This window comes from Miscanthus floridulus, chromosome 6 (assembly GCF_019320115.1).
Source record: "Miscanthus floridulus cultivar M001 chromosome 6, ASM1932011v1, whole genome shotgun sequence".
NCBI lineage: Eukaryota > Viridiplantae > Streptophyta > Magnoliopsida > Poales > Poaceae > Miscanthus > Miscanthus floridulus.
In genome coordinates this window covers 28,206,243-28,226,716 of record NC_089585.1, presented here as the reverse complement: position 1 = coordinate 28,226,716, position 20,474 = coordinate 28,206,243, and the positions used below count along the sequence as shown (strand labels likewise).

The 20,474-nt window shown below is 43.8% G+C and overlaps 1 pseudogene; it reads right to left on the bottom strand.

Moving 5' to 3' along the window:
• Nucleotides 1-15,018: 15,018 nt before the first annotated feature.
• Nucleotides 15,019-18,969, bottom strand: LOC136457952 (LRR receptor-like serine/threonine-protein kinase RPK2; annotated as a pseudogene).
• Between the last annotated feature and the right edge of the window lie 1,505 nt (nucleotides 18,970-20,474).

Sequence of the window (20,474 nt, the reverse complement as noted above, 5' to 3'; positions counted from 1 at the left end):
AGATTAGGAGTGTGCACTAAATACCGAAAAATTCTCTTAACAGCCATCAAATGACATTCTTTTGGATTAGCTTGAAATCTTGCACACATACACACGCTAAGCATAATATCGGGCCTAGATGCACAAAGGTAAAGGAGTGATCCAATCATGGAGCGATATACCTTTTGATCAATGTCCTTTCCTCCTTGATCAAGATCAAGATGTCCATTGGTTGGCATGGGTGTCTTGATGGGCTTGGCCTTGTCCAAGTTAAACTTGTTCAACATGTCATTGGTGTACTTGGTTTGACTTATGAACGTGCCATCCTTGAGTTGCTTGATTTGAAATCCAAGAAAGAACTTCAACTCTCCCATCATGGACATCTCGAACCTATTTGTCATAATCCTACTAAATTCCTCATAAAAAGCCACATTAGTACTACCAAATATTATGTCATCAACATATATTTGGCAAATAAAGATATCATTATTGACTTTGCAAGTAAACAAAGTAGCATCAGCCTTTCCTATCTCAAAACCTTGTTTGAGTAGGAAATCCTTTAAATAATCATACCAAGCTCTAGGGGCTTGTTTGAGCCCATAGAGCGCCTTGTCAAGCTTGTAGACGTGGTTTGGATACTTGGGGTCTTCAAAGCCCGGTGGTTGCTCTACATACACCAACTCGGATAGGGGGCCATTGAGAAATGCACTCTTCACGTCCATTTGATATAACTTGAAATCATGATGGGTGGCATAGGCAAGTAGAATACGAATTGATTCTAGCCTAGCTACCGGTGCATAGGTCTCCCCAAAATCCAAGCCTTCAATTTGAGTGAATCCTTGAGCCACCAACCTTGCCTTGTTCCTTGTTACCACGCCATGCTCATCTTGCTTGATGTGGAAAACCCACTTGGTTCCAATCACATTTTGCTTGGGTCTTTCCACCAAGGACTAGACTTCATTCCGAGTGAAGTTATTTGACTCCTCTTGCATGGCTATCATCCAATCCGGATCATCAAGTGCCTCTTCCACCCTACGAGATTCCAAAGGAGAAACAAACGAGTAATATTCACAAAAACTTGCTAAACGGGAACGTGTAGTTACCCCTCGTCGAATGCTCCCCAATATGTTATCAACGGGATGATCCCGTTGAATGGATTGATGCACTCTAGGATGTGGCACTTGAGTTGATCTTTGGATAGGGCCATCATCATCATCATCACAGTCATGATTGATTGGAAGACCACAATCATGAGCTTGCGGAGGGTTGACTTCACTTCTTTCTTCATTGTTGAGTTGTGGTTGAGCTCGCTCATTGTTGACACCATCTTCATGAGATTGACCTTGTGCTTCATTTGATCTCCCATCTTGATTGTTTCTTGTTGCGGAGGCTTCACCATGTTCATTTGATGAAACATGATGAATGGTTGGATCAAGATCATTACGCACAACATGGTCTTCATCTTTGTCTTCAATGGGCTTCACTTCTCCAATAGCAAGCTTCTTGATTGCTTCATGTGGGGCTTCCTCATTACCTACATTCTCAACATTGACTTGCTCCTTTTGAGAGCCGTCGGTTTCATCAAAAGTCACGTCTACCGCAATTTCAATCAAACCGGTGGTTTTATTGAAAACATGATATCCATGTTTATTAGTACCATAACCAAGCATAAAACCTTCATCAACCTTTGGTGCAAACTTAGAACTTTTGGATTTCTTGTTAAGTATGAAACACTTGGATCCAAAAACTCTAAAGTAGTGCACCTTAGGCTTTTTACCGGTTAGAAGTTCGTAGGCAGTCTTTTCTCTTATCTTGTGAAGATATAAGCGGTTGATGGCATGACATGCCGTGTTAACCGCTTCTGCCCAATAGTTGGTTGGAGTCTTGTACTCATCCAACATTGATCTTGCGGCTTCTATGAGCGTTCGGTTCTTCCTCTCCACAACACCATTTTGTTGTGGAGTGTATGGAACCGAAAACTCATGCTTGACTCCTTCTACATCAAGAAACTCTTCAATGTTGGTGTTCTTGAACTCCGTCCTGTTGTCACTTCTAACTCTCTTGATTTTGACATCAAACTCATTTTGGGCTCTTTTAGCAAACTTCTTGAAGATTCCTTGGACTTTACTCTTTTCACGCAAAAAGAATACCCAAGTGAAACGAGAATAATCATCAACAATTACAAAGCCATATTTGTTACCACCAATGCTTATATAAGCGATGGGTCCAAATATGTCCATGTGAAGCAACTCCAATGGCCTTTCGGTTGTCACAACATTCTTGACGGGATGTTTAGCTCCAACTTGTTTTCCCGCTTGGCATGCGCTACAAATCCTATCTTTCTCAAAAGAAACATTTGTTAGTCCAAGGATGTGTTCGCCTTTTTGAAGTTTGGCCAAGTTCCTCATCCCAACATGGGCAAGTCGGCGATGCCATAACTAACCCATGCTAGATTTTGCCATTAAACAAGTCTCGGGATTTACTCTATTTGATGTGAAATCAACTAGATAGAGTTTCCCCTTTAAATGACCCGTAAATGCAATAGAGGAATCCTCTCTTCTATAGACTTCCACACCCTTATCCGTAAAGAGACAATTGTAACCCATCTCACAAAGTTGTGAAACGGACAACAAATTGTATCTCAACGAATTCACAAGTAAGACATTGGAAATGGAATTATCATTTGATATTGCAATTTTACCCAAACCGAGTACTTCACCTTTTCCATTGTCACCAAACACAATATTTCCACTTTGATCATGACTTGGTTGAAATGATGTGAACATGTCCTTCTCTCCGGTCATATGATTGGTGCATCCACTATCCAACACCCAACTTGTTCCACCGGAGGAATATTCCTACAAAAACAAATTATGCTTTTGTTTTAGGTACCTAAAAAGAGTTGGGTCCTAAGGGGTTAGTCACATAAAACTTGGACACCCAAACACTCCTCATAATTTCCTTTCTCTTTTGGGCACCAACATACTTAACCACAATCTTGCCATCCTTGCCCCAACAACACATATAGTCACTAGCATAGCACCGTGGAAGTGGTGCTTGTGGCTTGAGGACATCGGATTGCTTTGTCTTGATTGTCTTGGTATTTATAGGTTGAATCTTTGGAATGTATACCTTGTTGTTGGCCTTGCATATAAGCTCATCAAGAGCAACGCCCTTGTTGAACTTCACACAAGGCACACCATTTATTATATTCCTTCCATTTGCCTTTCCATCATACCTATTGTAGCCAATGCCTTCCTTGATTGATGGGTGCCTTGATGACTTGTATATAGTCTTGTTAGATTGCTCTTGACACTTACACCCATTCTTCAATATCATCTCCAACCTATGAATCTCCTTGTTTTTCTTCTCTAACTCAACAAGGTTAGTTGCATATGCATTTACATCAATTTTATAGCATCTTTTACAACCATCACTAGTGGAGACATTAGAGACTTCGGTTGCCTTAGGAGAAGTTGAAGTGCTAGCCCAAAGAGTACTATAGTTTAGCTCAAGATTTTGATATTTTTCTTTCAAGCTTGTGAGGCTTTCTTGAGCTATACTCTTTTCATTCTTAAGGCTAGCTATTTGATCATTAACCGAGGAATGTTCCTTAGTCAATTTCCCAATTGAGTCATTGGCTAAAGACAATTCAACGGTTAACTTCTCAACCTTCATCTTTTCCTCGGCGATAGATGCTTCAAGTGCAAGGTTTTTCTCTCTCTCTTGAGTAATTATATCTCCTTACAACTCTAAGCATCTATCCCTCTTCTCTAATTTCTTCATTAGCATTTTTATTTTAGTGAATGCCTTTTTACCAAATTTCTTTATCATGGTTGCTTCAATTTCTTCTATGTTATCATCACAACTATCATACTCATCACTAGAGGAAACGGGTGTAGTATGTACCTTCTCCCCTTTTGCCATGAGACAAGTTGGGGTGTAGTAGTCATTGTCGATGAGGTTGGAGAAGAGCCTCGGTGATGAAGATAGGTTGGAGAAGAGCTTTGGTGATGAAGTTGAGTCGGGGAAGATCATGGTCGGTGAAGAAGAGTGGTGGATGGCGATGTTTGCGGCTCCCTTCTTCTTCTTCTCATCATCACTTGAGTTACTATCACTTGACTCCCATTCTTCCCCAAGATGAGCTTCACCTCTCTTCTTGCCTTTGTTCTTCTTATCTTCATCCTTATCATGCTTGTGCTTCCTTTTCTCATTAGGACAATTGGCTATGAAGTGACCAACTTGACCACATCCATAGCAAAATCTCTTTTTGAACCTTCTCTTACCATCACCATAGGCCTTGTGGTTGCTTTTCTTCTTCATAAACTTTCTAAGATTTCTAATCACAAATGCAACCTCCGCATCGGAATCTTCTTCTCCACTTGAGGAATCATCCTTCACTTTCTCCTTCTTTTCTTGACTTGAAACTTGACCTTCATGTTGTTGAGTTGCTTTAAGGGCGGCACTCTTGTTGAATCCCATTGCATTAGGATTTTGATTGTGAGCATTAATTGCATCTTCATCTAGACACTCATGATGCTTGAGCTTTGAAAGAACTTCTTGAGGTGTCATCTCATCATAGCCGGGCCTTTCCATGATCACGGACGCTAGCATGTTGTTCTTGGCTCTATAGGTTCTCAATATCTTTCTAGCAACTTTGTTGTCATCCCATTCGTTGCTACCAAGAGCTCTTATGCGGTTGACCAATGCCATAAGCCTATCAAACATGGATTGTGTTGTTTCATTTTGCAAGAATACAAATCTTTCTAATTCACCATGAAGTAACTCTATGTTGCCTTTTCTCACACTTTTATCTCCTTCAAATGATACTTTCAAAGTATCCCAAATTTGCTTTGCACTTTCCATTCCATTCACTTTTCTAAACTCATCCGGAGCTAGGCTTGACACAAGCAATGCTATGGCTTGTGCATTTTGATGGAGGTTGTGCACTTCTTCCGGAGTTATCTCTCTATCTTCATCGGTAGGAATCATCACACCAACATCCACAACTTCCCAAAGTCTTGCGGCTATTAGATGTATCTTCATCTTGTAAGACCAATCGGTGTATCTTGTTCCATCAAAGTGAGGTGGCTTGCCAATATTGACGGACGGAGTATGTAGTGTTGAACCTTTCATGATTTGTCTATAGTCAAAACTCATGTGTGAATATATTCCTTTTCCATGAGCATGCTCACCGGCTCCAATATCACTAGCGGCATCTTTGTTTACTTCATTCTTGTCACTAATATCATTCTTGCCACTTATTGCATCATCAACCTTCTTGCTCAATTCTTCCTTCAACTTGCTCATCTCATCTTGCATCTTTTTCATTTCATCTTGAAAGAGCTTAACTTGAGTACTCATCAACTCTTCAGCTATTTTCTTGGCCATTTCGATGGCAATGGCTTGCATCTTGTCGGTCTCCGACATTGTTTCTTCTCACGGGGTGAAACGCAAAGAGAAGACCTTGCTCTGATACTAATTAAAAGGATCTAACAATGTCTAGAGGGGGGGTGAATAGGTGTATCTAAAAATTTACTGCAAATGCTAAGTTCAAATCTGTCAGCCACTACCGGAAGTCCCGACATTTGGGTCGGAACTCCCGACGTTGTCAGAAGTTTTGACGCAAACATCAGCAGTCCCGATGCCTACGTGAACTACAAAAGTAGTGCCAAATTTAACTTTGTGGATAAATAAACTTACAACCTCACTTCCTAGTGGTTTGGTGAAGATGTTGGGTCACTCCCTTGATGCCGTAATGCCTCCAAACCGTAGATCGAGTCCAAACCCTAAAATGGAGATTTTGGAGACAAAGAGACAAACACATACAAGTAATCTCAAGCAATCACAACAACAACAAGCACGCAGGACACAAGGATTTATCCTGAGATTCGGCAACCCCACAAAGGAGCTCCTACGTCCTCGTTGTTGAGGTGACCACTAAGGTCGAAGTCTTTTCCACCTCCTTGCCTCTCTCAAAGTGACCACAAAGGTCACTTGAGCTTTCCACTAAGAAATTGAAGGGTGATACAAACTTCCCAAGGCTCTTCCATAAGATGGAAGCTCTTGGGCAATGCCTAGCCGGCTAGGGGCAAAGCCCCAAGAGTAAAAGACGCAAACACAACCGGCTTGATGAAGAAATCAAGTGCTCAAGCTATCCAAAGTGATGCTCTCACTTAATCCACTCTCCTTTTACTCAAAAACTAAGGGAATCGAAGATTAGAGCAAAGGGGGAAGGAGAGGGGTGCTTTAGTTGCTTGGGAGCTGTTCAGCACGAAGTGAGTCAACTATGAAATGAGTCCGTAACGGTTAGAAGTGAAGAGATGAGTATTTATACTCCAAGTGAAAATCCAACCATTCATATCTACGTCGGGAGTCCCGACGCAGATCTCGGGACTTCTGACGAAAGTAGAAAATACTATTCCCAAAGGGTCAGAAGTCCACGGGTGAAAGTCAGTGTCAAAACTCCCGACGATCATCGGGACTTCCGACGAGCATAGTTAATCAAACAGCCAGCACTACGGAGGCCGGGACTCCCGGCCTGGGTCAGGTCAGTGTCGGAACTCCCGACGAACGTCGGGACTTCCGACGGTCGGAACTCCCGGCGAATGTCGGGACTTTCGACGTGCATAGACAGCGAGCAGTCAGAAGCACAGGTGCCGGGACTCCTGGCTTAGGTCGGGACTTCCGACTGTCGGGAGTTCCAACTTACGTCGGGACTTCCGACACCGAAAGTCACAGAAAATTATTTTATGTGCTCGTGAAGTGCTAGAGTAACACTCTTTTGATTTTATTTAAATGCTTGAGCACTTTATCTTCCTCAGACCAACTGAACTTGCATCCCTCTTTATAGTGCGGCGGATCCTAAACTCGAAAACAAAAATAAAAACCTTTGGAGATTGTTTTGAATTCGTCCGCCTCTACAACTTCAAGAATTGAGGGATACCATTTCATCTTTATCAACTCTTTGAATCTTTCATGGGACTAATAGCTGCAACATATCTCATTAAGATCGCATTAGTCCCTAATTTGGATGTCATCAATACACCAAAACCCACATAGGGGGCAAATGCACTTTCACTCTCACCCTGGCATACTTAGCAAGGGTAGCCGTGGGTTACCTTTGGTACAACTCAGGAACCAAATTTGCAGGTTCGATCAATGCCAGCGCTCTTAGGGATTACTCTTCTGCCAGGATGATCAGGACTTTTAAATCACCTACCCTTGGACTCACGTCTACGGTTCCCTTCTGAGGTGTACTTTATACTTATCGACTCCCGGCCTGAGTTGAGGTACTTGGCTTCGTGGTCGGTCTCCAGACCCGACCAACTAAGAGAGAGGCATGTGTTCAACATGAACAGGAAAGGCTCCAAGAATCAGTCCTTAAGCGACACAAACGGAGTCACTGCAGACCAGCAAGCCTCTGTCCGATCTTCATTTCAAATTAAGACTGGTTCTTTTCTACGATAGCAAATATAGCCAACCGTGCCCCATGTATCTTCCTATATCTCGCAGGTGACAGGAAATCACCTGACTTCTACCGTGTTTAAGCAGGACTAAGCACTACACGAGCCTGAGCTACATAGGGTTCAGGGTAACAATATCTAGACAAGGAATGGGTAACCAATGCAGCAAGTGTTTGCATCCAACACCTAAACTTAATGCAACAATATATGTAATAATAATACTGTAACTGCATTTTAGAAATTAGGAGGCTTAATATGCTCCGGGGCTTGCATTTCACAAAGTTGCAAGGACGGTGATCCAGGTACTCAACGGCGACCTCGTCTGGCACTTCTCCTGAAGGCTGCACCTCCTGAACCTCCGGTGTCGGTTGCTGCTGCTCGCTCGGTTCCTTGAATTCCAGCAGTGTTACTTCCTCCGGTACACCTATTGCATGCCGATGCACGAGATAAATATCATGGATGCATAAGGAATGACATGATGCTCATGATGAATGAATCACAGTAAGTGTTTACCGAAAACATCACTGGACACTCGTTTACCGAGTAAGACTAGCCCTATTCAAATCACTTTAAAACAGGTATCTAATTTAACTTGAAGAACAAGATCAACTTACCTAACTTGCATAACCTAAGATAATGATGCTCATCTTCAGTTAAAGGCCTAACACCTAGGAACATTACCACAAACTTAGAAATAGTAAAGGCATAAATAAATTAACATTTGAAGTTTCATATGCACACAAGTAGTCCCTTAATTCAATCACAACTAAAGTTCTACAATTCCAAATGACTTGTATGAGGACATTCTGGAAAGCTTATGAAATTTTCTACAATCAATGGTAAACAGCAAAGCATGATTCTTAGGTTAACCAAATCAATTTCCAGTAAACCTAGAATCTATTTTAGAAATAACAGGGTTACTAGCTCAATTATTTAATGATGATGCAAAAGCCTAATTTGATCAAACCAAGTTTACCAACTTATTTTTCATACCGAAGAAACATCAGAAAGTATAGTGCCAACTTCTAAATAAATTATTTAATATCCTTTTCCAATTTATTTAGTTAATTAGGTGATTTAAGTAATATATAGTAAAACTATTCATAAAAATCTACAAAAATTACAATAGCTATCTCATGCTTCACATAGACTACCATAAACATTTCAAAGCCATTGAGCAAGCAGAACTTGTTGTATCCAAAATAACAGGTGGCATGCCTATTTTTAGCATAATTAGGAAACCCTAATGAAAAGTGTCAAGCAACAGATTTCTCATTTTTCCTAGCATCATTCTAGCATACGAACCTAACTCACCAAATTTTACCTATACTGGATCTATAGAAAAATTATGAAAATTCACACAAGATCCATCCATTGATAAAAAGAAATTCTATAACTCAAAAACTATACATGCACTAGCTCTGAAATTTTAACCAGAGATTCTACTAAGCAATAATAGATTACCCACAAAATTTCATAATTTGTGGACCACAGAAACTCAAGATAAAATTCAAACAAGTTTGCATGTATCCAAAAACACATTTCAAAGTCCTATTTAATTTATCCAGAATTTCTAAAACATGTGCTCATATAATATTTTTATTAAATACTAGACAATACTAGGAACTCAACAAAATTAGAACCATAACATTTGGATCTATATACTAGGAAATACATATTTTTGAATATCAACACAAATCTATGAAATAATAAAGCAAAACAAAAATGAAAACCTAACCGCTACTGGGCTAGCCCGAAGAATCACGGCGGCCCATGAATACGCGCTGGCGTGGCCCAAGATGCGGTGCAGCCCAGGCTTGCTCCTGCCTGAGCCTCTACGGCTGACATGCGGGACCCACGTGACAGAGAGACAGACAGGGACGGAGGAAGACGACGGCGTAACTCACCGCCGGTGGCTTCTCCAGCGAAGGCAACGGTGCTACTGTGTTCACTACATCAGTGCACACCTAGCAGTGTCCTTGATTGATGCTTTTGGCGCGGCTACCGGGGTTGGCGATGAGCACAGCGGTGCGCGGCCATGGCATGGCCGGCTCCGGTGAGACGATGGCGCCGTAGCCCTAACGGGTGACTCTACGAGCTTCAGTAGGGTTCACCGGACCTAGCTCAAGGCAGAGGAGGGATGGTAAGGACGCGAGGACAACTAGCCACGTGGAGCACCATCTCCGGCGAGAACAGCCATGGCGGCGGTGGAAGGAAATGATGAATTCGTCTTTACCAAGGCACAATCGACCCGGCTGAGAGGTGGAGGTGGCAAAGGGGATCATAGTGAGGCTACGAGCGAGATGGCCAGCACGTTTTTGCAGTGGCGAGCTCGAACAGCAATGGCGATGCTCGGTCAGCAATGGCGGATGGCTTTGGCTCGGTGCTGTGAGAGGCGAGAGATGAGAAATGGAGCGACAACTCGGTCGGGCAGGCGCTGGGTGGCTTCATGACGTGGCCAGCACGCCAGGATGTGCACGGCGCGTGGCAGCACGTTCAGGCGATCGTCGATGGTTGGCAACACGCATCAGACATTTTCTAAACTCGGTCAGTCACTGTAGCTAGTCTAAACTCTGATTCAGTGATCCTATTGAGCCTGACCGAGCAACTTCGATGCGATAAAACGGCTAACTCGTTGATCCATTACAAAAATAGTGTACATGAAACTTGTAGAGGTATGGTATGGCTACATCTTTGATTTAGAAATCAACAACTCATTCGCCCTGGATCAGAAGTTATATGAAGCCCAAGTTGGCCTGATCCAACTGAAAATGCAGTTTAAGACTTAGACAAATTTTTTAGTGAAATCAGCATGAAATACTGACTTGTGGGCCATGTTTGACCATGTTCCACACCTTTTCATGAGTTGGTCATAAAACAACTTTTGTTCCTTGATAAATTAGCTACAACTTTGGTAAGGAGTGCACAGCCATGCAAAGCTTCTAAGTTGGTCTTTTGAATCAGTCAAACAGTGACACTCCAAGGGTCAATTCTAGTCAAACCTTCACTTGAGGGCATTTTGGTCATTTTGATCTACATGAACAATGTCCCAACAAGTAACCTAAGTGTAGTTAAGGTGTAATAGACCATGATCAACCATTTTACAAAATTGTTATACCACTTCTAATGATCACACGTGATAAAGCAATTAAAACAAGCAATTCACTCATATGTGGCAATGCAATGTTTCACATGTTGCATGACCTTGTGGTTATTTTATACTTGTCATATTACTACCATGTTGCCATGTTTCAAGGTATGAGAAACTCAGGTTGCATTCACATTACTATTCACAACACTAAAGTATGAAACATACACAATTGGAAAATGTTGCATATGCATGTTTTAGTAACAAAGGCATGATGAGATAGATGATGCACATGTTTATGAAATGAAATGCAATTAGTAGAAGCCAAACACCTAGGGTGTTACATTCTCCCTAGTGGAGAAGTGTAGAGAGCAGGATTTTAGGGGCTTTCGCCGGCTTCCGCTTGTGAGCCGTTTTGGTTTTGTCCGTTTGGCATGGCTTCATCAAAAGCCGCTCGAGAAGCTGCTCGTGAAGCCGTGCCAAAGGGGCCCTTAGTATTAGATGTAGACTTTCAAAAAAGTTATTAGATGCATGGGACGTACTGTATATGGATGGGTATCAATAAGATGCATCTCAAGCTCATAGAAAGCCATGCAGCCTGAGCCCGTCGGCCAGGCCCAAGGCCCAGTTTTTTGGCCCGGCCCAAGCACGGAGGCAAGCGGGCCCGGGCTAGCCTAGCCTGGAGCAGCAGGCCATGCCTGGGCCTGACCCCAGGCACATGGGCCGGCATGGCATGGCCTGCTATAGAGCAGCCAGCCTAGTGATGGCCCGGCCTGCCAGCGCCCTGGCCGCCCCCACCGGCCCACCCCCACGCGACCGCGCCGCCCCGCCCCTACATATAAGTGGCTCGGCTCCCCCCGCTCCCAACCCTAACCCTCTAGTCTCCACTCTCCTTGCCCTGTCGCTCGCTCCTCGCTTCCTCGTCCGCTCCGCTCTCCACTCCAAACCCTAACCCTAATCCTCACTCGCTCGTCGGCTCGCATCCACGATCTGGTGAATCTAAGCTCTCTCTCATGATCTATTAATCTCGTCCGTCGTCCCCGACTCCGGTGACCTCGATCCGTCTCTCCTCCCTTCTCCCTCTCTCTTCTCTCGCTCTCGGTGAACTATGTGAGTTCGTGACTGTGTTCCCGTCCGTCCCTCCTCCATCATTCGCCATCGTTTCTAATTGGTCTCTCTCCTCTCTAGGTGGCCCTCGTCATCTTTAGCACCAAGCTCCGATTGCGTAGGTACTCCGCTAACCCTAACCCTAACCCTAACCCTAGATCTGTCTAATGTCTTCTCCACTTCTTGTGTCTCTTCTACGTCTTCCACTGACTCTGGATCTGTACCTCTATGGCTCTATCTCTCTGACTCTATTTTTCTCCTCCATGCAGGTCGGTTGCTGATGCCTCGTCGTCCTCTTCATATGGCATAGACCAGGCATGGCGGCCCCGTGCACTGTTGAGGAACGGTGCTGGAGATAAGCCGCCCGTGGTCAAGGTCACCATGGCGGATGACGATGATGTTGTCTATCCACTCACTGGCAATGATGACTTGATCGCGGTAGGGCTGCTCCCAGAGGACGACGACGACATCCGTGACGACGCTGCTGCGTTGTTGGGTATCGATGTCGGTAGCAGCTCTGCTCTAATCGATCTGGACGGTGGCGACGGTGGTGGAGGGGCGGAGCCGACGCTGTCGGCGATGATGATAGGGACACTGGTCGGCTCCAATAGCACAGATGGTACCTCATGCCTTGGTAAGCGTAAATCTGGTGTCTGGGTTGATTTTGATAAGATCTATGAGACTTTGAATGGTTAAAAGGTTAGAACTGCTGCTATCTGTAAAATGTGTAAGAGTAGATTGTCTGCTAGATCTACTGCTAGCACTGACCATTTGATTAGGCATAAAAAATCTTGTAGGAAAAAGGTTGATCATGCTGCTAGGGTTCAGTCTAGGCTTTCTTACAATCCTGATGGATCTGTGCATAACTGAGACTACAATCCTGCTGTTGCTCGCTCTGAGTTGTGTAGGTTGATTGCTAGGCTTGACCTTCCATTAGGTATAGGTGGGTCACAGGCATGGGAGGATTACATTGTTCTTGCTCATAACCCTAGGTTTGCCAAGGTTTCTAGACAGAACACCACTAGAGATCTTGGTAAGTTGTTTACTGAACGCCGTGATAAACTTAAGAATTTTGTGTTGTCTGTTGTTTCTTCTGTTGCTTTGACTTCAGATATTTGGTCTAGTAATGCTAAGGAGGACTATATTAGTGTTGTTGATCACTATGTGAATGCTGATTGGGAGTTATAGAAAAGGGTTATTGATCTTAGGCCGATTGAGGTTAAACATTCTGGTAAAAACATTAATGAAAGAATTGCTGCTGTGGTTGAGGAGTATTGTCTGATTGACAAGATTTTCTCTATCACTCTAGACAATGCTTCTTCTAATGCTAGGGCTATGAACACTTTGACACCTCTATTTGCTTGTTACTTGGGTCCTGATCCTTCACCTGATCATTTGGATCCTAGTAACCATAAGTAAAGTCTTGTACATCAACATTGTGCTTGTCATATCATTAATCTCATTGTAAAATCTAGATTAAAGAGGTTGAAACCTTACATAGAAGATTTTAGAACTACAATTAACTTCTTAAATTCCTCTAATCAAAGAATTGCATTATTCAAGGAATATTGTAATGCTAAGGGTGTTAGACCTAGAAAGTTTAGCTTAGATATGGATGTTAGATGGAATTCTACTTACCTGATGCTTAAACACTTGGTTCCATACAAAAATGTCTTTTCTGTGTTCATTAATTCCCATTATGGTTCACAATTGTTGACTACAAATCATTGGTATTTTACTGAGAAGTTACTAGAGTTTCTGGAACTCTTCTATGACTCCACTGTTGTACTGTCTGGTGTTTATTATCCTACAAGTCTACTTGTTCTGCACCATATCTTAGAGATTGCTTCTCATTTGCATGCATGTGAAAAAGAGCATAATCTGAGAACTATTGTATTACCTATGAAGCTTAAGTTCCTTAAATATTGGCAGGACATACCTCTGTTATATTCATATGCATTCATTCTTGATCCTAGAGCTAAGATGAGTGGTTTCTTTAATGTGCTGCAATTACTTGGTGAATACACTAGTTCTGAGTACAGTTCATACTATGCTGATGTTAAAACTGAATTGTATAAACTGTTTAATAAATATGAGAGCAAGTTTGGTGCAGCTAGGTCTCAAAGGGTTGCACAGCCATCACATCATACATGTAAGAAAAAGTAGGCCTGGGGAAGAATCTTTGGCCGTGGATCAGGTATTGTTGGTGCTTTCCCTCTCTCTGCCACTTCATCTTCATCTACTGCTGTTTCTGAGCTATCAGCTTACTTAGACAGTGACAATGTCACTTCTTATGAGGATGATTTTGACCTACTTCTATGGTGACGTGACCACAAGCTAACCTCTCCAATTCTGTCTATAATGGCTAGAGATATCCTATCAGTTCCTGTATCTACTGTCTCTTCGGAGTCTTGTTTCAGTTTGACAGGTAGAATAATTGAGGAACGGCGGCGACGCTTGTCACCAGAGACTGTGGAGATGCTGACCTGCTTAAAGGACCAGGAGTTAGGAGAAAAAAGGGAACAACATGCTGTTGACAACCAAAAACTTGAAGACTCATTCCAGAACTTGTACCTTGATGAAGATGGACTTGCTGGTGGTGCTCCTGGTACTTAGTGAGGTACTGAGGTTGAAACTTGCCTCCTGAGTATGTGTGTGATCTGTAACTGTGAAAGGGTGTGTGTGACTCAGTGACTGTGAAAGACTTGTCTATCATTTGAACAATGGTTAATTAAGAGCTGGCTGCACTCTTTTTTTCTAGGGTTTCTCACAAGGGTGGGTTTTACCTAGAAAGGTTTTTAATGATGCAGCATTGCACTAAACAGCTCATTTTGGTTATTTCTGTTGTCTGTCGGCTTTGGAGTTTGATTATGTGAATATGTAAATGTATGAACTGTGATCTGTGAATGTATCGGACATTTCGACTTCGATTCTGTGAATGTATGAAAATGTGACTGTATCGGATAAGTTTTGGACTTTGATTCTGTAAATGTAAGAAACTGTGATGATGTATTGATGTGAACTGTGAATGTATGAATTATGAAACTGTGAACTATTATCTGCTTGTGAATGCAAAGGGAAACAGGACACGGGCTGGCACGGCCCGTGATTCTAGCCATGCTTCGTAGACCGGCCCGGCACGAAAATCGGCCCATAGGGCCGTGCCTGTGCCGAAGGCCAGGCCCGTGGGCCTATGAGGCATGGCCCGTGAGGCACGGTGTGCCGTGCCGGCCCGTTGGCTATCGGGCCGTGCTGGCACAGGCCTGTGCCGTGCCGTGCCGGCCCGTTGGCCATATATACTCATGCTATCTGAATCCAAAAAATAATAATTACATGCATTCATATCCGTACATATTTATCTGTATCCAGTCCGTTTTTTTCATCCCAACTCCACTGTGGAGAAACAAGAGTAAAAATTGAATAGGGTCCATGTGTTAATGAAATCCAGTAAAACTGAATATGCATGGTGATACTTGTGCGTTCCTGCATTCCTGGCTTCCTGCCTAAGTCCTGAAGCAACCGCAACTCCAATGTGATGCCACCACCGCAGCAACAGAAACAGACCAGCTGGAACTGAGAGCTTGGGCCTTGTTCTGGAGATGCAATCAAGCAGGCACCGCATCCTTGAGATCAAGTATCCGGTGACTCAGATCGGGGACGAGTTGTCTTCATGCTGATATTAGCACACCATCTTGATGGAATCTGCAGGCTTGGGGGCAACGAAGACAAATCAGGATCGATAATTCAAATGTCTTCTGATTCACAGAACAGTATGTGGGAACAAAAATGGTATCAACTTTTGGAGCTGTTATTGATTAGTTTGCTCAGAGCAGTCAGCAGTTCGGTATGAATGCATAATAATACAGTCAAAGCAAACAAAAAGTATGAACGCATAATAATACAGTCAAAGAATCAGCTAAAAAATGGCAAGTCGATCTAGACAAAAATGCATACACCCTGAGGCCCTGACAATTAGCTATCTGTATCGCATTCAAACAGCACCGTATATTCTGACCCTTTGGACGCAATTCAGTGTTTCATTCACTGGCAATGCTACTTGTTATTGGTTCATAGCCAATTATATACTTGAATGGTTGAACCAAATATTTCACCCTTAAGTACACAATATGCAAGTGGAGTGATATCAATTTGTATGTATTTGATCTTCCTTAAATATCTCCAGAAGAAATATATGTTTGGGATAAGCATAATAACAGTTCAGTACAAAATAATGTCCCCGTTCGGCTGACAGAAAGCCGACTAAGCCGAATATGGGGTAAGCCGAACCGGGCCAATGTGTACGGAAGAGTTCATAATCTCACCACATCAATGATGCAAAAATTTGGGTGACACGGAGATGTGGATGATAGTATGACAAACCACCATCGTACTGCTGACTGTTCATCAGTCATTCCCCAATTGCTTCAGCTTACTGTTTAGCAGTCATTTCCCAATTGCTTCAGCTTTGCTGCAACCTGCCTCATTGATGGCCGAACTGCTACAGACTCTGAAGTACATGATAAAGCAGTATTTAGCATTTCAGTTAACCTATCCTTTCGTGATGTATCCAGTAGTCCTCGGGAGAAAAATTCACTGGTGTTGTCCTCCTGCATCAGCATCCGGCCCCATGATACAATTGTAAAACCATTGCCAAACTGTGAGAACGAGGGATCCAAAGACCTCTTGCCTGACATCAGCTCCAGGAGAACAACTCCAAAACTGTAAACATCAGCCTTGTCAGAGACTGCAGGTGGTTGCATACTCTGGCGCGACATACCCAAATGTACCAGCAACATCGGTCGTGGCATGTGTTTGTGTAACTTCTATCAGTCTCGCCAAACCAAAATCTGACAAGTACGCGTTAAGATGCTCATCAAGGAGGATGTTGCTCGGTTTGATGTCTCTATGAATTATCCGGGGTGTACAGGAGCCGTGAAGGAAAGCCAATGCTTGTGCAACATCCACAGCTATTTTGTGGACCTCAGTCCAGGTCACCTTCCTGTTACCCATTTCATGTATGAACTTCTCGAGGTTCCCACCAGAGAGGTAGTTGTAGATGAGGAAAGTGTCTGATTCTCTGAGATGGTACCCGATAAGTGTAACAAGATTTCTATGTCGGATTCTCCCAAGAGTTCTGATTTCTGCATCAAACTGCTGAAGACCTTGGAAACGCCCCATGGCTAGCCTCTTCACTGCTACAAGAAAACCTGGAGCCAATTCAGCCTTGTAGGTGGCACCAAAGCCACCTGTTCCAATCAAGTTCTGGATGCTGAAGTTGCTTGTTGCTCGGATGAGGCTTTCGTAAGTAAGCTCAGGAGGTGCATCAGTGAAAGTCACAACCACTTGTGTCCTCAAATTTGAAATCTTTGCCCGTTTCCTTCTTTCACACACAAAGAAGACAAGGATCACAAGAAGGAAAGATATTACAGCAGCAGCAGCTGCAACTAAAATCACAATTAGAGACTTAAATCTAGTCACTTGGCTACCCCCTTTCGAGGAATTGATTGCTTCAGTTGGCGGTAGAGATGCATGTGTACCAAAACATTGGTACAGTAGGGAATTGCCAATGAGGAAACCACAATCAGCAGGGTGCCTAAGATTAGGAATGACGCCTGATAGATTGTTGAATGAGACATCAAGAATTGTCAGCTGAGCTAGTTCACTGAAACTGGAAGGGATGCTTCCTGATAGCCTATTATGGTCAAGCCTCAATACTTCAAGGTGTGAAGCGTCAGCTAAATGTAATGGTATGCTGCCTGACAGATAATTCCTTGACAAATCCAGCACCTCCAAAGCAGCCAAATCACCAAATTGCACTGGAACCTGACCTGTCAAATTATTACCCTTCAGGACCAAGCTCTTCAGCAAATGCAGAGCACCAATTCCAGCAGGTATGGACCCACTGAACTTGTTATAACCAGCATCGAAATTGCGAATAGTAATACAGCTTGAAAGCATGTCAATACTTCCTGACAGTTGATTACTACTCAAATTGACTGCAATGCCAGTTGCACCTTTGCAGAATCCGAAAAATCCAGCAGAAAGCGTGGTGTTGAACATATTACCGGTAAGCCACAAGCCATAAGAGTAGTTTCCATGTCGACCCAAGGTAAGAAATGGTAACGTCCCACCAAAGCCATTGTTGCTGAAGTCATGGAGAGTGACATTAGAAATGCCCCCAAACTCAGAACCAAAAGGGTTTCCAATCAGGGTATTACCAACCAATTCATTATAGTACTGCGTTACAATATCATCAGTGCTCAAACGGCTCGAGCATTTGCTCTCCTCAGATGATAGAAGCGGTCCTGACAGATGGTTTCCGCTGACATTAAGGTAAGTCAGACATCCAATTGCCAATTCTGTCGGCATTGATCCCTTGAAGCTGTTGGAGCTCAGATCAAGAAATGTCAAATCCTGACAATCCCCCAACCACCGGGGCACAGCATCACTAATGTGGTTCTGCCCCAGGTTCAAAGCAAGAAGGCCGCAGGTACCATTCCTGGACAATGGCAACCGGCCATCAAGGTTGGCCCTAGGCGCCCAGAGAACCGCCAGTTCCGGGATGGCCAGCACTTCCGTCGGCAGTCCCCCAACGAAGGCATTGAACTCCGGCTGCTCCCCAGGCGACGCTGTGATATTTGTGAGCACAAGTACAGCGAGCTTCCTGCAGCTGGCAAGCTCCACCGGGATCCTGTCGGTGAGGCTGTTGCGTGAGACGTCGAGGACGCGGAGCGCGGCGAGGCGGCCGAGCCTCCGCGGGATGGCGCCCTCCAGAACGTTGCGTGAGAGGTCGAGGACGCGGAGGGATCGGCATTGCGCTATCTCCGCGGGAATATTGTTGACGAAGAGGTTGCCGGCGAGGCGGAGGTCGGTGAGCGCGGCGCAGGGGGTCGACGAGGAGTTGGCGAGAGAGGGCGGGATTCTGAGGGGCCCCGACAGGCTATTGAAGCTAAGGTCGAGGTAGAGGAGGGTGGTGGACGCGAGAAAGGCGTTCGGAATGGGCCCTGAGAAGTTGTTGCCGTCGAGGTCGAGGCGGCGGAGGCGCGGGGGAAGGGGCAGGGAAGCGGGGAGCGTGCCCGAGAGGGAGGAAGCAGAGAGGTCTATGGCGGCGACGACCGAGGAGGAAGGGTAGCATTTGACGCCTCGCCAGCGGCAGTAGCTGGTGGTGGAGGCGGCGGACCAGGCGGAGAGGACGCCGCCGGGGTCGTGGGCGACCGCGGCCTTGAGCGCGAGGAGGCCAGCAAGGTCGGCGGCTGAAGAGCAGGCGAGCGGGATTGGTAGGAGGAGGAGGATGAGGATGAGGGGTGGGCGAGGGCGTGGGGCCGCCATGGCGGCGGCGGGGGGAGTGGAGTGGAAGTGGATGGAGAGAAGACGAGGAAGGCTGCCGTGCCGTGGATTTTAAAATTTGTCCATTTATTTTTGAGTCAGCTACCGAACAACCATGTGTGTTACGTAGTTTTAACACATAATTTTTTTCATCATAGAATTAAGATCCAACAGCCTTCATTTTTCTTCTAACTCTAACCTTCGGTCTTCTTCTACCTCCAGACAATCATAAATCACAATGGCTCCGTTCGCTGGTATGAAACTTGACTGAAACGGGTTGAAAAACACTGTTACGGCTGAATTGTTATGAGAGAAAAACACTGTTCCGGCTGAAAAAAGAAATCGAACAAGCCATTTTTAAGACAAGCGAACAGAGCCAATATCACAGATCTACAGATCACAAAAAACAAATTTTTTCTATAGAAGAATAAATCACAGATCGTAGAGGAGGAGGAGGAGAGGCCTACCGGAGCCGGATTCGCGATCGCTTCGCTTCGACTGGCCACTAGATCACAGTTGGCAGTTGGCAGTCTGGACGGAGCGGGCGGGATTGGACGTGTGCGTGCGTTGCGCGGCGTCAGCAGAACGGAGGGAAAAGAGAGAAAAAATCCATGTATTTTTTTTTTACTAAAACACATGTGTGTTGTATAATATTTCTGTTTATTTTTTCCTCTTTTTATGTGTGTTCATTTCGTTTTTTTATTACCATGGACTAGGGTTATTTTTGTAAAAGAGTAATGATGGTTAGTTGGTTAAGAGAACATTTTCAGTCTCGGCCTGCTTAAAATACACGAGTACTTCAGATATATCACTCTATCAGCATAGATTTCATGGAAACACTATAAAATTTAGAAGAGAAAAATGAACATTTAAATTGACTACTTGTTATTTGTTCATGAACATTTCACCTCAAATCTTAGTCCTCGGATGAAAGAAGTCCTCACCTAGAAGAGTAGTATTCTAGTGTTGTTTAATATGTTTCCCGTAATTTGATTTGGATGACAATGTTGGTGTGTTAGGTTATCTACTACTTGTCTTTGAGTGATATACATTGTTATCTTTGAATTGATCATGAGATTGTTTCACCGTATTGTGATTTCATTTTGGTATATCCCACTCCCATAAGTTACAAAGGCTGAAAAGGATCTTGTGATCCATTTTATAAATGTGTAATGTGCTATTGACAATATATTTGTTTACCTGTGATTCTCTTGACAAAAAAACAAGTAACATTTGGATAGATGAGAACAACAAACCATATAGAAGTGAATAATAAAAGGCAGCGTATCAGTTGCAAACTAATTAATTTGTGCAAACTTGAAAACTATCAATCATGACCACTAGATGCGGATCCAATGAATGAGGTGAGGGGGCTTAAGCAAAAAAAAAAAAAAAGACCGATGGATGGGGGGCTTAAGCGCGAAAAAAATCCCACCTCTTACCCTATTATTGGATCAACATCCAATTGTCCTGATAGGTAGTTTTTAAGTTTGCACAATTTGGTTGGT